Genomic DNA, 17,354 nt, shown 5'->3' on the forward strand with positions numbered 1-17,354 from the left:
AATACACCAAAGCTGACTCGCCCCCTGGGCCGTGGGGCACGCGGATCCGGGCAATAGGGAGACGATGGGGGTAGTAGTGGCGGCCCGATCCCGCGGCTCAGGGTGGTCAGACCAATGGTAGTCTGCTACGTGCTTCAGATGATGTCCGACTACGCCACCCGTGGATTTGCGGTCATTAGGTACCGCCACTGCAAGGCAGACCGCTGGGGCTGATGATGTGTGCAGCTGGGATGGTGTGATTCCCCACGGGAAGAGTGCGGCCCCAGGGCAGTGTAGTGGATGTAGGGGGTGATGGTGGTGAGAGTCCCAGTACCGGTAGTGCCGGAGGAGCGAAGGAGCACACGGACAACAAGTTACAGTCCAGGGTCTTTACTCACAGTTCGTTTGTTTCGGGTCACTTCCTTCGGCACTGACCGCCCGAGCCGTGCTGCGTCCACCAGGTGAGGGGCTCGGTCAGCTCCCAGGCAGTTCAGGAGCATGGCATAGGACCCCCTTTAATCCTTTCTCTGGCCTGCCTCACCAGTGACCCGCTTTTGTCCAGCTGCCGTGGACCTGTGCGGTTAAACGTGGCCCCGTCCTCCGCTGTCCTATATGGTGCCTTCCTAGCAGGTTTGATGAGGTGTAGCACCAATAAATGATCACGACGACCGGTCTTTGGCTGAGGGTAGTTTCTCCTCCACCAACTTGGGATCCGGTACCCTTAATCTGCCTGACCCTTCACCCTGGATTCTCGTGGGTTCTTAGGGTCCCTTCCACCTTCTTGTTCCTGAGCCCTTCTGTTTCTCTCTCTCTTCTTCTCTTTCTCTGTTCCTTTCTGTTCCTTTCTCATGGAGCTGGGATGAGACTTAATCACAGCTCCCTTTCACCTCCTCTCTCTCTCTCCCTCGGCCTCTCTCTAGGCCCGCTCCAGAGTGGAGCTCCTACAGAGCCTCCACTCCCGGTCTTCTCCTCTGGTTGAACGAACCTAGATCTAAGATGGTGCCCACCTTTTATACCTCCCTCTGACCATGAGCCCAGGTGACCAGCAACCAATGAGCTCCTTCCTACGCTCAGGAACCAACCCCTATCTGCCCCTACAGCACTGGGTGTTCCACCCCCCTCCCCACTCCAGGCAGGGACATAGTCGGGCGTGCCTGCACTTCTGTCTAGTGGGAGCACCGTTGAGCTGTCCCTCGGAAATGGTGTGTGTGTGCTGTATGCAGCTAACTGAGCCCTGGTCCATACTCCATCCTTACCTGGGAGTGGAATATCACACCTCTGGTCTGAGGTGCAATACCCCTGTAGCGGCCGAACCCTCGGGGCGCTACATAGACATTTTTGCAAATTTATTAAAAAATAAAAACTGAAATATCATATGGTCATAAGTATTCAGACCCTTTGCTCAGACACTCATATTTAAGTCACATGCTGTCCATTTCCTTGTGATCCTCCTTGAGATGGTTCTACTTCTTCATTGGAGTCCAGCTGTGTTTAATTAAACTGATAGGACTTGATTTGAAAAGGCACACACCTGTCTGTATAAGACCTCACAGCTCACAGTGCATGTCAGACCAAATGAGAATCATGAGCTCAAAGGAACTGCCCAAGGAGCTCAGAGACAGAATTGTGGCAAGACACAGATCTGGCTAAGGTTGCAAATGAATTTCTGCATTACCCAAGGTTCCTAAAAGCAAAGTGGCCTCCATAATCTTTAAATGGAAGAAGTTTGGAACCATCAGAAGTCTTCCTAGACCTGGCCGTCCAGCCAAACAGAGCAATCATGGGAGAAGAGCCTTGGTGAGAAAGGTAAAGAAGAACCCCAAAATCACTGTGGCTGAGCTCCAGAGATGCAGTAGGGAGATGGGAGAAAGTTCCACAAAGTCAACTATCACTGTAGCCCTCCACCAGTTGGGCCTTTTTGGCAGAATGGCCCGATGGAAGCCTCTCCTCAGTGCAAGAAATATGAAAGCCTGCATAGAGTTTGCTGAAAAACACATGAAGGACTCCAGACTATGAGAAATAAGATTCTCTGGACCGATGAGACGAAGATAGAACTTTTTGGTGATAATTCTAAGCGGTATGTGTGGAGAAAACCAGGCACTGCTCATCACCTGCCCAATACAATCCCAACAGTGAAACATGGTGGTGGCAGCATCATGCTATGGGGGTCTTTTTCAGCTGCAGGGACATGACGACTGGTTGCAATTGAAGGAAACATGAATGTGGCCAAGTACAGAGATATCCTGGATGAAAACCTCTACCAGAGTGCTTTGGACCTCAGACTTGGCCGAAGGTTCACCTTCGAACAAGACAATTACCCTAAGCACACAGCTATAATGACAAAGGCGTGGCTTCAGAACAACTCTGTGACCATTCTTGACTGGTCCAGCCAGAGCTCTGGCCTAAACCCAATTGAGCATCTCTGGAGAGACCTGAAAATGGCTGTCTACTAACGTTCACCATCCAACCTGACAGAACTGGAGAAAGGAAGAATGGCAGAGGATCCCCAAATCCAGGTGTGAAAAACTTGTTGCATCATTCCCAAGAAGACTCATGGCTGTACTAGCTCAAAAGGGTGCTTCTACTCAATACCGAGCAAAGGGGCTGAATATTTATGACCATGTGATATTTCAGTTTTTCTTGTTTAATAAATTTGCAAAAATTTCTACATTTCTGTTTTTTTTTCAGTCAAGATGGAATGCAGAGTGCACTTTAATGAGAAAAAAAGGAACTTTTTAGAATTTACCAAATGGCTGCAATGAAACAAAGAGTGAAAAATTTAAAGGGGTCTGAATACTTTCTGTACCTACTGTATATTGTCCTCTATTTGGTTCTTCCTGAACCTTGGTATTTGGTGATTCTTCCTATGGTCAGAATGCACCTAGGTCTTTCTAGGGTCTCAACTGATGTAATATTACTTTTTCTTTCCTTAAAGGGAACCTGTGACATGAAAGAAGCTATTTTTCTGCATATATGGGGTTAATCTGCAGATTAATAGCGTTCTCAACCTGCCCAGCACTTAGACCCCTACTGTCATGAGGAAATGATCTTTATTCCTCCTTTTAGCATTCTGGTTTCAGTCACGGGCGGCGCCGGCGCGGGTTCAGTCACCGTTCTCTGTATAGAGAGCGGCGGCTGTAACCTCGTCCCCGGCAGTGATTGACAGCCGGCCCTACTGCTGAGCTGCTGTAAGTCAGTGCAGGGGGAGTGTTTGCTGCCACTTCTCACTATACACAGAGCGGTGACTGAATCCAATGGATGCCGGGAGAAATAAAGTTCAGAGCAGGGTTAATCTGGAGATTATCCCCATATCTGCAGTCTGATTGTGTTTTTTTCAGGTGACAGGTTCCCTTTAAGGAAAGAACCATTTTTTATTGTAGTTAATAATTCTTACATGCATGTAGTAATGTCTTTTTTTTTCTTAAATCTGCAGTGCAAGTGGGCCTAGCGAACAACTCTACGAGCATTCAGAAGGTATAATGAAATCTATGACTTTATATTTTATTGATTCCAAACTTTTTATAGGTTTTATGAAATGTACATATAAATAATAGCTTGACACCGGCAATAAAATCTAAAAGGGAATTTGTCGGCAGGTTTTACTACTCATCTGAGAGGAGCGTAATGTAGACAAATAGAAGCTGAATCCAACAATGTATCACTTAGATTACTGGGTGCAGCAGTTCTGACCCAATCAGAGCTTTTAGATTTAGAATGAAGCAGAGTTGAGAAAGCTGTCCCCACCCACACCAGGCTCTCCATGTTCAAAGTCCATAGACGGTGTGCTGCTTATCACAGCAGGGGGCGTTGCTGGACTAGTGTTGTCCAGCAATGTTAATCTCTTCATGATAAATCCTTGACAATTACTAAGCACGCACTTTGACAAATGACCAATCAGGCGGTGGCTGGTCACCGGGTCAGGTGAGTGCCAACCCACCAATCATGATCCGCCAGGTCACGGACATGCTCAGTTCGGCAAATCCTGGACTTAGATTCCACAAGCCCTGTCTCCTTCTGCAACCCAGGCTTAACATTGCTAGGCACAACTACCTGGGAGATAAACAGTGCTCGCGGACCAGCTAGTCGTTGGGGCTGACGGCGATTCTGAGACCATAGAAGGTCCTGGACCCATTTCGAATCCAGCACCAGACCGACACCTAACAGTAGTGTTATAGATCATTTGTGTAGGACAACCTGACAAACACTACACAACTGACGTATGACAACCTGACGAACACTACGTCAGTTGTGTAGTGTTTGTCAGGTTCTCATACGTCAGAAATTAATTTAATAGTCCATCGAAGTATGGTACCTTTTGAAGCAGTCTTTCATACACAGGCCAGGTTTGTCAGGGCAGTTGTCACATTGATAAATGGTGTCCTTGCGTATTCCACTTTTATAACACACTCGGCACCTCTTTTGTGACTTTCCTTTTTTTCCGCTGTGAGGGATCTGCCCTGGGAAATGCTGGCCTGGTACAATTCTCAGTCCTTCAATTCCGGAACTACTAGGGCCTGCTCCGTCACCGCTGCCAAATATCAGGGCCTTGATAACAGTCTCCTGGAAGTGAAGGTACGACGTAGAAGTCTGGCTTGCAAGTTGTGACAGAAGGAAAGCGTTGTGCATTGCCATCTGTACAATGTGCACGGCCAGCTTCTTATACCATACCTTGGCCTTTCTGAAAGCACTGTAGGGCTGGAGGACTTGATCTGAGAGATCAACTCCCCCCATGTACTTGTTGTACCCCACTACACAGTCTGGTTTGGCGACCTGTGTAGTGGAACCTCTTACAGAGCTGAGGGTGCTGCCATCACCATGTATGGTGGTCAACAAAAGGACATGCCTCTTGTCCTTGTACTTGACCATCAGCAGGTTGTCGCTACATTGGGCTATGCTCTCACTGTTATGATCTGCTACAGAGACTAAGGAAAGAGAGGAGATCTGTCCCTGCAATAGAACTAAACTAGATCCCTACGATGTAACGGGGAACCTGATCCTGCGATCAGACCCGCTAAAGTCCTAGGCTAGTCTGAACGCAGACCTATAGATGTGAGGGAGGGATCCCTACAAGATCTAGGGACTGGGAAAAGTTGGACACCCCCTAGCAGAAATAGTAGCAGTCAAAGACAAACACACAACAAAAAGCAAAGGGGTCAAAAGACCTAAACTAACAGAGAACGGCAACAGAGCAACAAGCTAGCTCAGCAGTAGTAAATACAAATGAAGTCCAGCAAAGCCAGGAGGGCGGAGCCGGTTTAAATAGGCAAAAATGGTAATGTGACCAGCAAACTAAAAAAAACCTAACAGGAGAGTTGTAACAGTACCCCCTCTTCTAAGAGGATCCTCCGGATACCCTAGGCCCAGGCTTACCAGGAAACCTCCTGTGAAACGCTCGGACAAGTCTGGGGGCAGAAACATCATCCGCCCTCACCCATGAGTTATCCTCAGGTCCGACACCCTTCCAAGCGACGAGATACTGCAAACTCCCTCTATACCGTCTAGAATTTAGGATGCGGGAAATTTCATATTCCCTGTCCTCCACCACCGGAGGAACAGTGGCAGAGGCGTCACCATCCGACACATCAGCTTTTTTCAACAGAGAAACATGAAACACCGGATTAATCCTCCAGGACGTAGGAACCTCCAGCCTAACAGCAGATTGGTTAACTATCTGAAGTACCTTAAAGGGCCCTACGAACTTGGGACCCAATTTTTTAGAAGGAATCCTCAATCGCAGATTCTTAGAGGACAACCAAACCATGTCACCAACAGCAAACAAAACCTCTTGCCGTTTCCTATCAAAGTACCTCTTAAATTTTTTGTTAGCCTCCTGAAGATTACCACGCACATCCGTCCAAACTCTCTCCAAATCACCAGAAAAACTCTCCTCCTCAGGCACAGCCGAAACCAATTTGGAAAATGACCCAAAAGACGGATGTCTCCCAGAACAACAAAAAAAAGGCGAACACCCAGCAGAAGAGGATGTATGGTTGTTAAGAGCAAATTCAGCAAGTGGCAGAAACTCAGACCACCCCTCTTGATTGTCTGCCACAAAACAACGCAAGAACTGCTCAACTTCCTGGTTCTTCCTTTCTGTCTGACCATTAGACTCAGGATGATATCCGGATGAAAACGACAAATGAACTCCCAACCTGTCACAAAAGGCACGCCAAAAACGAGCCACGAACTGAGGTCCCCTATCAGAAACAATGTCAGTAGGAACACCATGTAGTCTGACAATCTCCTTGACAAAGGCCTTAGCGAGTGTCTTAGCGCAAGGCAGTTTGATGAAGGGAACCAAGTGACACATCTTGCTAAAACGGTCCACGACCACCCAGATGACCGTGAAACCTTCAGAGGGAGGAAGGTCAGTAATAAAGTCCATAGCCAGATGTGTCCAAGGTGCACTAGGAACCTCCAGAGGGCAAAGCAACCCCGCAGCAGGAGCATGCGAAGACTTGGATCTTGCACACACAGTACATTGGCGCACCCACTTAATGACTTCCTTCTGCCATCCAGGCCACCAAAAACTGCGACCCACAAGTCTCTTGGTCTCAGAAATTCCTGGATGACCTGCCAACCGAGACTCATGACACTCAACAAACAAATCTCTCCTAAAGGTCCTAGGCACAAACCACCTCCCATGGGGAGTGTTAGATGGGGCATTCTCCTGTGCTTTAAGAATCTCATCCTCCAAAACGGAGTCCAAAGCAGCAATCACAACACCTTCTTGTAAAATGGTCTCCTCCTCCTCAACACCAACCATGGGAGAAAAGCTGCGAGACAAAGCATCCGCTTTAACATTCTTGGTACCCGGGATGTAAGTAACGGAAAAATTAAACCGCGAGAAAAAAAGTGCCCACCTAGCCTGACGGGCATTCAAGCGCTTGGCAGCATCAAGATAGATCAGATTTTTATGATCAGTGAAAACCTGAACGGGAAATTCAGCACCTTCCAAGAGGTGACGCCAGTGTTCAAATGCGAGTTTAATCGCCAGCAATTCCCGATTACCAATATCGTAATTAAGTTCAGTCTCGGAAAATTTTTTTGAAAAAAAGGCACAGGGATGTACTCCATCCTTGTTTTCCTGAGACAACACCGCACCAACCCCCACCGAAGAAGCATCAACCTCAACCAAAAACGGCTTAGTCACATCAGGCTGCATAAGGATGGGAGCAGAGGTGAACCTCTCCTTTAAAAACACAAAAGCTTCAATGGCCTCAGAAGTCCACTGAACCGCATTAGCACCTTTCCTGGTGAGATCGGTCAGCGGTTTGACAATAATAGAAAAATTTTTTATGAATTTTCTGTAATAATTGGCGAAACCCAAAAACCTCTGTATCGATTTCAAACCAATAGGCCTAGGCCATTCCTGTACAGCCTGAACTTTAACCGGGTCCATCTCAAAACCTTCACTGGAGACAATGTAGCCCAAAAAACTAATTCTCTGTACAGCGAACTCACATTTCTCCAGCTTAGCAAAAAACGAATTGTCCATTAATAACTGTAATACCTCACGTACGCTCCGCCAATGAGACTCCAGATCCGGTGAATAAATCAAAATGTCATCCAAATACACAACCACATCTTTGCCGATTAAAGGTCTAAGGATGTCATTAATAAGATTCTGAAAAAATGCTGGAGCATTGGTGAGACCAAAAGGCATAACCAGATTCTCAAAATGACCCACAGGAGTGTTAAAAGCAGTCTTCCATTCATCACCCTCCTTCATGCGCAACAAATTGTATGCCCCCCGGAGATCAATTTTAGAGAACCACTTGGCCCCCACTAACTGGTTAAATAAATCGGGAATCAATGGCAGTGGGTAAGGATTGCGTACAGTAAATTTATTAATCTCACGAAAGTCCAGACAAGGACGTAAACCGCCATCTTTTTTTTTCACAAAAAAAAAACCAACAGCCACAGGAGACTTGGAAGGCCTAATGTGACCAGCGGCCAAGCTTGTCTGTATGTATTCCTCCAAAGCCTTTCTCTCAGGAATAGTAAGATTAAATAAACGACTCTTAGGAAGAGTCGCTCCAGGGACAAATTCAATAGTACAATCATAGTCTCTATGGGGAGGCAAAACCTGCGACTCCTCCTTAGAAAAAACTCTCCAAAAATCCTGAATAGGTACAGGCAATTCCCCTCTATCCACAGCAGGACTTAATTTCATTGGTAGACCAATCCAGTACAGGATTGTGCAATTTTAACCAGGGTAACCCCAATATTACTGGAGAAGGCAAATTATCCAATACCACCAAATCCAAATTCTCTTGATGAATACCATTAATAGTGAGGGGAAATTCACAGACCTTGTGAGTAACACTCTTCAAGGGAGAGCCATCGACAGAAACCACAGCAATAGGGGATGACAAAGTTTTAGGTTCTAATCTAAGTTTTTCCAAGAATCCCCCCATCAATCACATTCAGAGTAGATCCACAATCCACAAATACCCGAAATTCAATTAATTCATCCTGAGCAGCAGTAGTGGCAGATAGGAATACCCCCTTAGAATTTAAACAGGCAATACGAGCATGACTGACCATTTTTTTTCTTTCTTCTTACGAAGCACGCAGCTCTTAATAAGATGACCAGAATTTCCGCAATAGAAACACAAGCCTTCAGAAAGTCGGCGGTCTTTTTCCTGAGAGCGGGTTGTCATCGCCCCAATTTCCATCGGCTCTCCATTGTCAGCACAGAACCTCTCAGGACTCGAAGCTGACATAGCAGAGGATTTGCTCTCATTAACCCTTTCACGCAGTCTCCTGTCAACCCGTATAGCTAATTGCATTGCCTCCTGCAAGTTTCCAGGTGTGGGATAAGCAATCAGTAAATCCTTAACTCTTTCACCTAGGCCTGCCAGAAACAAGCTTTTCAAAGCTGAATCGTTCCTCCCCACCTGGGCAGACCACCGACGGAAGTGAGAACAATATTTTTCCACATTACCTGATCCCTGCCTCAAACGTCTTAATTCAGACTCAGCAGATGAGACACGATCAGGATCATCGTACAACAAACCCAAAGCAGAAAAAAAACTATCCACTGATCTAAAGCACGGATCACTAGGTTGGAGAGAGAAGGCCCATCCCTGAGGATCTTTGCGCAAAAGTGACATTATGATCCCTATGCGCTGTGATTCATCACCAGAGGATCCGGGTCTCAAACGAAAATATAATAGACAAGCATTTTTAAAAGAAAAAAAATCTTGTTGTTCGCCAAAAAATAGATCAGGCAGACGTACCTTTGGTTCCACAAAATGCGCTCCAGAACAGCTACTCACGTGTTGTTGGAGCTTGGTCACCTCCAGAGAGAGTCCCTGCAAGCGTTGAGCCAAATCTTGCACCAAGACCATGATGGAAAACTGGAGGTCTTTCCTTAGAAAAAAATTTTTTTTTTTTTTTTATGGCTGGACTTACTGTTATGATCTGCTACAGAGACTAAGGAAAGAGAGGAGATTTGTCCCTACAATAGAACTAAACTAGATCCCTACGATGTAACGATCAGACCCGCTAAAGTCCTAGGCTAGTCTGAATGCAGACCTATAGATGTGAGGGAGGGATCCCTACAAGATCTAGGGACTGGGAAAAGTTGGACACCCATTAGCAGAAATAGTAGCAGTCAAAGACAAACACACAACAAAAAGCAAAGGTGTCAAAAGACCTAGCAAAACTAACAGAGAACGGCAACAGAGCAACAAGCTAGCGCAACAGTAGTAAATACAAATGAAGTCCAGCAAAGCCAGGAGGGCGGAGCCGAATTAAATAGGCAAAAATGGTCATGTGACCAGCAAACTAAAAAAAACCTAACAGGAGAGTTGTAACACTCACCCCTTCTGAGCAGCTGCCCAATTAGTGTCTTTGGGAGGCCTTTCTAATTTTTGCGGACAGTACCGCAGGCTGCAGTACGTCACGCAGAGAGGGACTTGAAGAGCGGGATACTTGTATATAAGTTATCCACAAAGAGGTGATAACCTTTATCCAGCAGTGGGTGCACCAAGTCCCACACAATTTTCCAACTCACTCCCAGAACGGGAGGCATTCAGGGGGTTCAATCCGGGAGTCCTTCCCTTCATAAACTCTAAACTTGTGAGTGTACCCTGAGGTACTCTGAAAAAGTTTATACAGCTTGATCCCGGACCTGGACCTCTTACTGGGCAGGTACTGCCGGAATCCAAGCCGCCTTTTAAAAGAGATTAAGGACTCATCCACGCAGATGTCCCTTTGGGGCACGTCCACTTCAGCAAACTTGTTGTTGAAGTGTTCGATGACCGGCCGAACTTTGAAAAGACGATCAAAGTTCGGGTCATCGCGTGCAGGACACCTTGCATTATCTTGGTAATGCAAGAACATGTGGATGGCCTGAAAGCGTCTCCAGATCATGGCCATTCGGAACACTGGAGTGTTATACAAAACGTCAGCACTCCAGTATTGCCGAAGCTCGGGCTTGTTCAGGATCCCCATAAGAAGGACCAGGCCCCAAAACTTCAGAGATGGGGGAGTGGGAAGAGGGGGATTGGGGTGGACGAGGGGAGATCAGAGATGGACTTACCAAAGGGTCAGCAGGAGTGGAACAGAAGACCCGGAGCAGGAGACCGGGAGCCCGGAGCAGGAGACTGGGAGCACGACGCTGGAGACCGGGAGCGCGGAGCAGGAGACCGGGAGCCCAGAGCAGGAGTCCGGTACTGGAGCTGGAGACCAGAAACGAGAGAATTAACAGGGACACTGAAGTGAGGGAGATTGAGGTGGGAAGGGGGGTAAAAAGATGGGGGAGTGGGGAGAGGGGGATTGGGGTGGATGAGGGGAGATCAGAGATGGACTTACCAAGGGGTCAACAGGATCAGCAGCAGGACCGGAACAGGAGACGGAGCCCGGAGCAGGAGACCGGTGCTGTTGACCGGGAGCCCGGAACGAAAGCCCGGCGCTGGGAGCGGAGCTGGAGACTCGGACCGGAGCTGGAGACCGCTGCAGGACGCAGAAAAATAAATGGTGGTAAGGGGGGGTAAAAAGAGGGGGGAGGGGGGATTGGGGTGGATGAGTGGAGAACAGACTTACCAAAGTCTTCTCTGCAGGATCAGCAGCAGGATCGGCAGCAGGCTCTGGAGCAGGATACCCAGGACGCTGGAGCAGAAGATCCAGGAGCAGCAGCAGCAGCGACTGAAACAGGTGAGAAGATGGTCTTGTGGTGTCACAGAATATTCTGTGGCACTACAAGGCTCAGCACACACACATCAGATGTGACCGCTTTGTAGAAATCCTCACCAAGTGTGAGGGTCTGCAGGGTGGTCACAGGGTGATGATGGGGTGGTGACAGGTGGAGGTAGTCAGGTAATCTGATTGGAGCAATCAATGTCATCAATGATTGCTCCAATCAGAGTTCCTGAATACAGGTGACCGGGCGGTCACAGGGAGGTGTCACCTCTCTGTGACCCCCTGTAGTGCATGCTGTGCCCCAGCCATCTGATTGGTGACATTGATTGCACCAATCAGACATGGCTGTAGCAGAGAACGCACCACAGGGGGTCACAGAGAGGTGACACCTCCCTATGACAGCCTGTATTCAGGAGCTCTGATTGGAGCGATCGATGTCATCATCGATCGCTCCAATCACAGCAGTCTGGGGACTTTGATTACATTACAGGGGGTCATGGGGCAGTGACAGGCAGGTCACAAGCCGGTCACCGCCCCATGACCGCCCTGTTATCGCGCTGCAATCGATGTGATCGGCGATCGCACCGATCATAGCAGTCTGGGGCCAGGGCTGTGGTGTACTAGCAATAGCCTAGGATCGGTGCTCTTTGATCTGCAGCCTAGGATCGGTGCTCCTCTGTTTCCGGCAATCACATTGCCGGAAACAGTGAGAGATTCTGTAAAGGGGTGTAAAGGGGTTAACAGAGCATGGATCGGGGGTCGGCAATTAGTTTTCTCAAGGGCTCACATGAAATACTGTGACTGTAGTGCAGGGCTAAACCAACACACTGAAATTAAGAATATTAGTGGAAATATTAAGCAAAGTTATATTAATTTATACTGCTTAGTATTGATGAGAATTAAGTATGTTGATCCACAGCCACTATTAGGCAATGTGCCCACAATGCAGAAACGCTCCGGATTTTTCCTGAGCGTTTCTGCATCTCCTTGGCAGAAAAAGCTCATGCGGATTTTACATGCGTATTTTCAGCCCGGGACAAGCGTTTGTCACGCGTTTAGCACATGCGATTTCCCATGCGGGTTGTCAAGCGTTTTCTAAAAGATTTTGGCTTGGAAAAGTGCTTGACAACTTGGTCACACTATATAAATCCATGCAACCGTGTGACTAAGTTAGTTAAAAAAAAATAATAAAAATGGTAAAAACTATAAAAAAAAACATTATACTCACCTTCCGATGGCCCACGGTCTCCTTCTCCGGTCTCCCTGGTGGCCCGTGGTGGTGTAAAAGGACCTTCCATGATGTAATTTAGTCAGGTGACAGGTCACATGACCGCTGACGTTGACGAGCCACCGGGGAGCCAAGACACACCGGAGAGAAGACCGCAGGCCATCAGAAGGTGAGTATAATGTTTTTTTTAATTTTAATTTTTTTTTTACAGGTACTATGGTACCCGGTTCTGGATGAGAGTCTCCTCTTCTCCATCCGCACATTGAATTGCTTAATTTCCGCATGTGTACATGTAGTCATGCAGATATTATGCGAATCAATGCAAGTCAATGGCGGCAAAAACGCTGCGCTTACGCAAAATAGTTGGTAGTGCTGCGCTTTTTTCTGTAATAATAATCCGCAGCGGATATTTCCGCAGCATGTGCACAGCACATGTGGATTATCATTGGGGAACATTGCAGACCTCCTACCAAGCGTTTTTTAAGCGTAATTGCCGCTGCGGAAATGCTTAAAAAACGCATAGTGGGCACACAGCCCACTAGAGCTTATTTTATTGTGTTCTTACTAGGAGCAGCCAATCAAAACCATATGATTTATGAATTATTATAACGTCTCAAGCAGGGGCGGGCACTGAGACCAAAGGGTCCCTGTGCAAGAATTGTGTATGATCCCCCCTTCTTAAAGGGGACTTTCATTTTAATTATTTTTGTGCTCATCGGCTTGCGCTAGGGAAAAACAATAATAAAATCAGAGTTACTCATTTTCACCTAGTCTAAAAATAATAAAATCAGAGTTACTCATTCTCACCTAGTCTAAAAATAATAAAATCAGAGTTACTCATTTTCACCTAGTCTAAAAATAATAAAATCAGAGTTACTCATTCTCACCTAGTCTAAAAATAATAAAATCAGAGTTACTCATTTTCACCTAGTCTAAAAATAATAAAATCAGAGTTACTCATTTTCACCTAGTCTAAAAATAATAAAATCAGAGTTACTCATTTTCACCTAGTCTAAAAATAATAAAATCAGAGTTACTCATTTTCACCTAGTCTAAAAATAATAAAATCAGAGTTACTCATTTTCACCTAGTCTAACAATAATAAAATCAGAGTTACTCATTTTCACCTAGTCTAAAAATAATAAAATCAGAGTTACTCATTTTCACCTAGTCTAAAAATAATAAAATCAGAGTTACTCATTTTCACCTAGTCTAAAAATAATAAAATCAGAGTTACTCATTTTCACCTAGTCTAAAAATAATAAAATCAGCGTTACTCATTTTCACCTAGTCTAAAAATAATAAAATCAGAGTTACTCATTTTCACCTAGTCTAAAAATAATAAAATCAGAGTTACTCATTTTCACCTGGTCTAAAAATAATAAAATCAGCGTTACTCATTTTCACCTAGTCTAAAAATAATAAAATCAGAGTTACTCATTTTCACCTAGTCTAAAAATAATAAAATCAGAGTTACTCATTTTCACCTAGTCTAAAAATAATAAAATCAGAGTTACTCATTTTCACCTAGTCTAAAAATAATAAAATCAGAGTTACTCATTTTCACCTAGTCTAAAAATAATAAAATCAGAGTTACTCATTTTCACCTAGTCTAAAAATAATAAAATCAGAGTTACTCATTTTCACCTAGTCTAAAAATAATAAAATCAGAGTTACTCATTTTCACCTAGTCTAAAAATAATAAAATCAGCGTTACTCATTTTCACCTAGTCTAAAAATAATAAAATCAGCGTTACTCATTTTCACCTAGTCTAAAAATAATAAAATCAGAGTTACTCATTTTCACCTAGTCTAAAAATAATAAAATCAGTTACTCATTTTCACCTGGTCTAAAAATAATAAAATCAGAGTTACTCATTTTCACCTAGTCTAAAAATAATAAAATCAGAGTTACTCATTTTCACCTAGTCTAAAAATAATAAAATCAGAGTTACTCATTCTCACCTAGTCTAAAAATAATAAAATCAGAGTTACTCATTTTCACCTAGTCTAAAAATAATAAAATCAGAGTTACTCATTTTCACCTAGTCTAAAAATAATAAAATCAGAGTTACTCATTTTCACCTAGTCTAAAAATAATAAAATCAGAGTTACTCATTCTCATCTAGTCTAAAAATAATAAAATCAGAGTTACTCATTTTCACCTGGTCTAAAAATAATAAAATCAGAGTTACTCATTTTCACCTAGTCTAAAAATAATAAAATCAGCGTTACTCATTTTCACCTAGTCTAAAAATAATAAAATCAGATTTACTCATTTTCACCTGGTCTAAAAATAATAAAATCAGAGTTACTCATTTTCACCTAGTCTATTGATGTCTTTATGCTCCTGGCCTGTCCGTGTTTTCAGGCTGCAGTGGTAATATCTCATGTGACCACTGTAGCCAATCATAGGGTCAGCAGCTTGTTCCATCTACCTTGGCATTACTGCTGAGCTCAGTCATTAAAAGGGTTTTCCTACAAACAAAAGTTAATTTTATAAATTGGCTGTGTCTGACCGTGTGCGGAACATGGTCTGATCATACCACAGCTCCTGGGCAGAGAAGGCTGCAAAAGACAATGCAGACATTCCAGCACGGGATCTCATAGGATTGATTCATTTTGTGAGGTAAAATATTTCACTGCCTGTGTTTAAACAATATTTTACCTCTCAAAATGAATCCTTTGTGATCCCCTGATGTAATGTCTGTATTGTCTTTGGCTTCCTCCTCCGCTCAGGAGCTGTGGTATTTTCCATACACGGTCAGACACAGACCATTTTTAAAATGAACTTTTGTTTCTGGGATAACCCCTTTAAGCTCCAGCAGTCACGTGTTTTAGTCAGGACATCACGGCTGCAGCCTGAAAACAAAGACCAGGGCAGTAGCGGAAGAGGAATTGCTGACCCTGAGAGTATCCCTGATTTTATTGTTTTTCTCTAGGGCAAGCCTAAGGACAGTAAAAGAATTAAAACAGAAATTCACTTTAAGTAACATTATTTGATGCAATAAAAACATGTTAGGCACACATCAAAAAATCACTTGTCACACACCAGACAAATCGCACAAGCACAGCGCAGACTTGAGAGATGTCACACAAGCACAGCTCTGACTTGAGAGATGTCACACAAGCACAGCTCTGACTTGAGAGATGTCACACAAGCACATCTCTGACTTGAGAGATGTCACACAAGCACAGCGCAGACTTGAGAGATGTCACACAAGCACAGCGCAGACTTGAGAGATGTCACACAAGCACAGCGCAGACTTGAGAGATGTCACACAAGCACAGCGCAGACTTGAGAGATGTCACACAAGCACAGCGCAGACTTGAGTGATGTCATACAAGCACAGCACAGACTTGAGAGATGTCACACAAGCACAGCGCAGACTTGAGAGATGTCACACAAGCACAGCTTAGACTTGAGAGATGTCACAAGCACAGCACAGACTTGAGAGATGTCACACAAGCACAGCGCAGACTTGAGAGATGTCACACAAGCACAGCGTAGACTTGAGAGATGTCACACAAGCACAGCTTAGACTTGAGAGATGTCACACAAGCACAGCACAGACTTGAGAGATATCACACAAGCACAGCTTAGACTTGAGAGATGTCGCACAAGCACAGCTTAGACTTGAGAGATGTCACACAAGCACAGCACAGACTTAAGAGATGTCACACAAGCACAGCGCAGACTTGAGAGATGTCACACAAGCACAGCGTAGACTTGAGAGATGTCACACAAGCACAGTGCACAAATTACACAAGTAGATGTGCACATATCAGAAAGATCACAAGAATAAGCTGCACACATCTTACAAGTACTCCAACACGCATCACAGAAGTGCAGGACATACCGAGGAATTCTGAAGAGACAAGTTAGAAGGGCTCTACATTCAGGTTCTAAAATGGTCGTTCTGGAGGAATAGAAAGAGATAGATGTTACTTTATGTCACCAACTTATTCGGTCCATGTGTAGAAGACTTGGTGCTGTCCTTAACAATCATAGAGGTCATACAAAATACTAGATGTAGTAGTTTTGGTGTAGGGTGCATCACTGAATTTGGGTAAAACTGAAGATTTTGTAATGAAAGTTATGATATTAACATTACTTTCATGCTATGGGTGAAAAAAATGTTCTGTGAAACTCCGTCTTGTTAGTATTTTGGAAACTGTTCTTGTGTTCAGTGAGGTATTAACTAAAATCCTACTTCTTATAGTCACTTTATCCAGGGCACTGAAAAAAAAAATGATATTTATACATACCACACACCTACATGTTACATACATTGTTTTATCACCCTGACTAATCAGTATTTTCTTTTATTACTGGCATGATATGCCAGCACTTTTGAGCATAGGTATGTACTGCACATTACCATTTCATGTTTCTTAGCCCTGTCTCGTGGTAATCAGTATTAACCTTTCTGACAGCCCCATTTTTCATATCTGAAACGTCACTTTATTTGGTAATAACTTTGAAATGCTTCTGCTAGTCATTCTGATATTCTGATCTTCTTTTTGGAACAAATTGTACCTGTTGCAGCTGGAAAATTTTAAATTAATACGTTTTGTTGTTATTCATGAAAATATCCCAGATTTTCTAAAAATTTAGAAAAATGTGAAATTTTAAACTTAAAGCGGTTGTGCCACCATAAAGAATACAATTGACCAACCAGAAAAGGTGGAAATAAATCGTTTTGTAATTTATAGTGATTCAAAATTATGCTTCATTCAAAAGATACCAAGCTTTTATTTTTCAAATGCTGTTCTCTGGCGCCCCCTTGCATTATTCCATTACGTCTGGTAGTGGGTGATCAGCTGGTCGAGTTTGCGCAGTTCCTGGCGTAAGAGCTCCCTACTCGCAGCATGCAAAATGTATTCTCTGTCACAACTCTCCCTGCTGTAAGCACAGCCTGTGTGTGATTCACCCCCTCCCCCTGTGCTCATAGCTCACAGCTGATCTCCGGGTGAGATACCCCCTCCCAATGCG

Source organism: Phyllobates terribilis, unplaced genomic scaffold, assembly GCF_046119375.1.
Source record: "Phyllobates terribilis strain yellow unplaced genomic scaffold, ASM4611937v1 Scaffold_23__1_contigs__length_19252631, whole genome shotgun sequence".
NCBI classification, from domain to species: Eukaryota; Metazoa; Chordata; class Amphibia; order Anura; family Dendrobatidae; genus Phyllobates; species Phyllobates terribilis.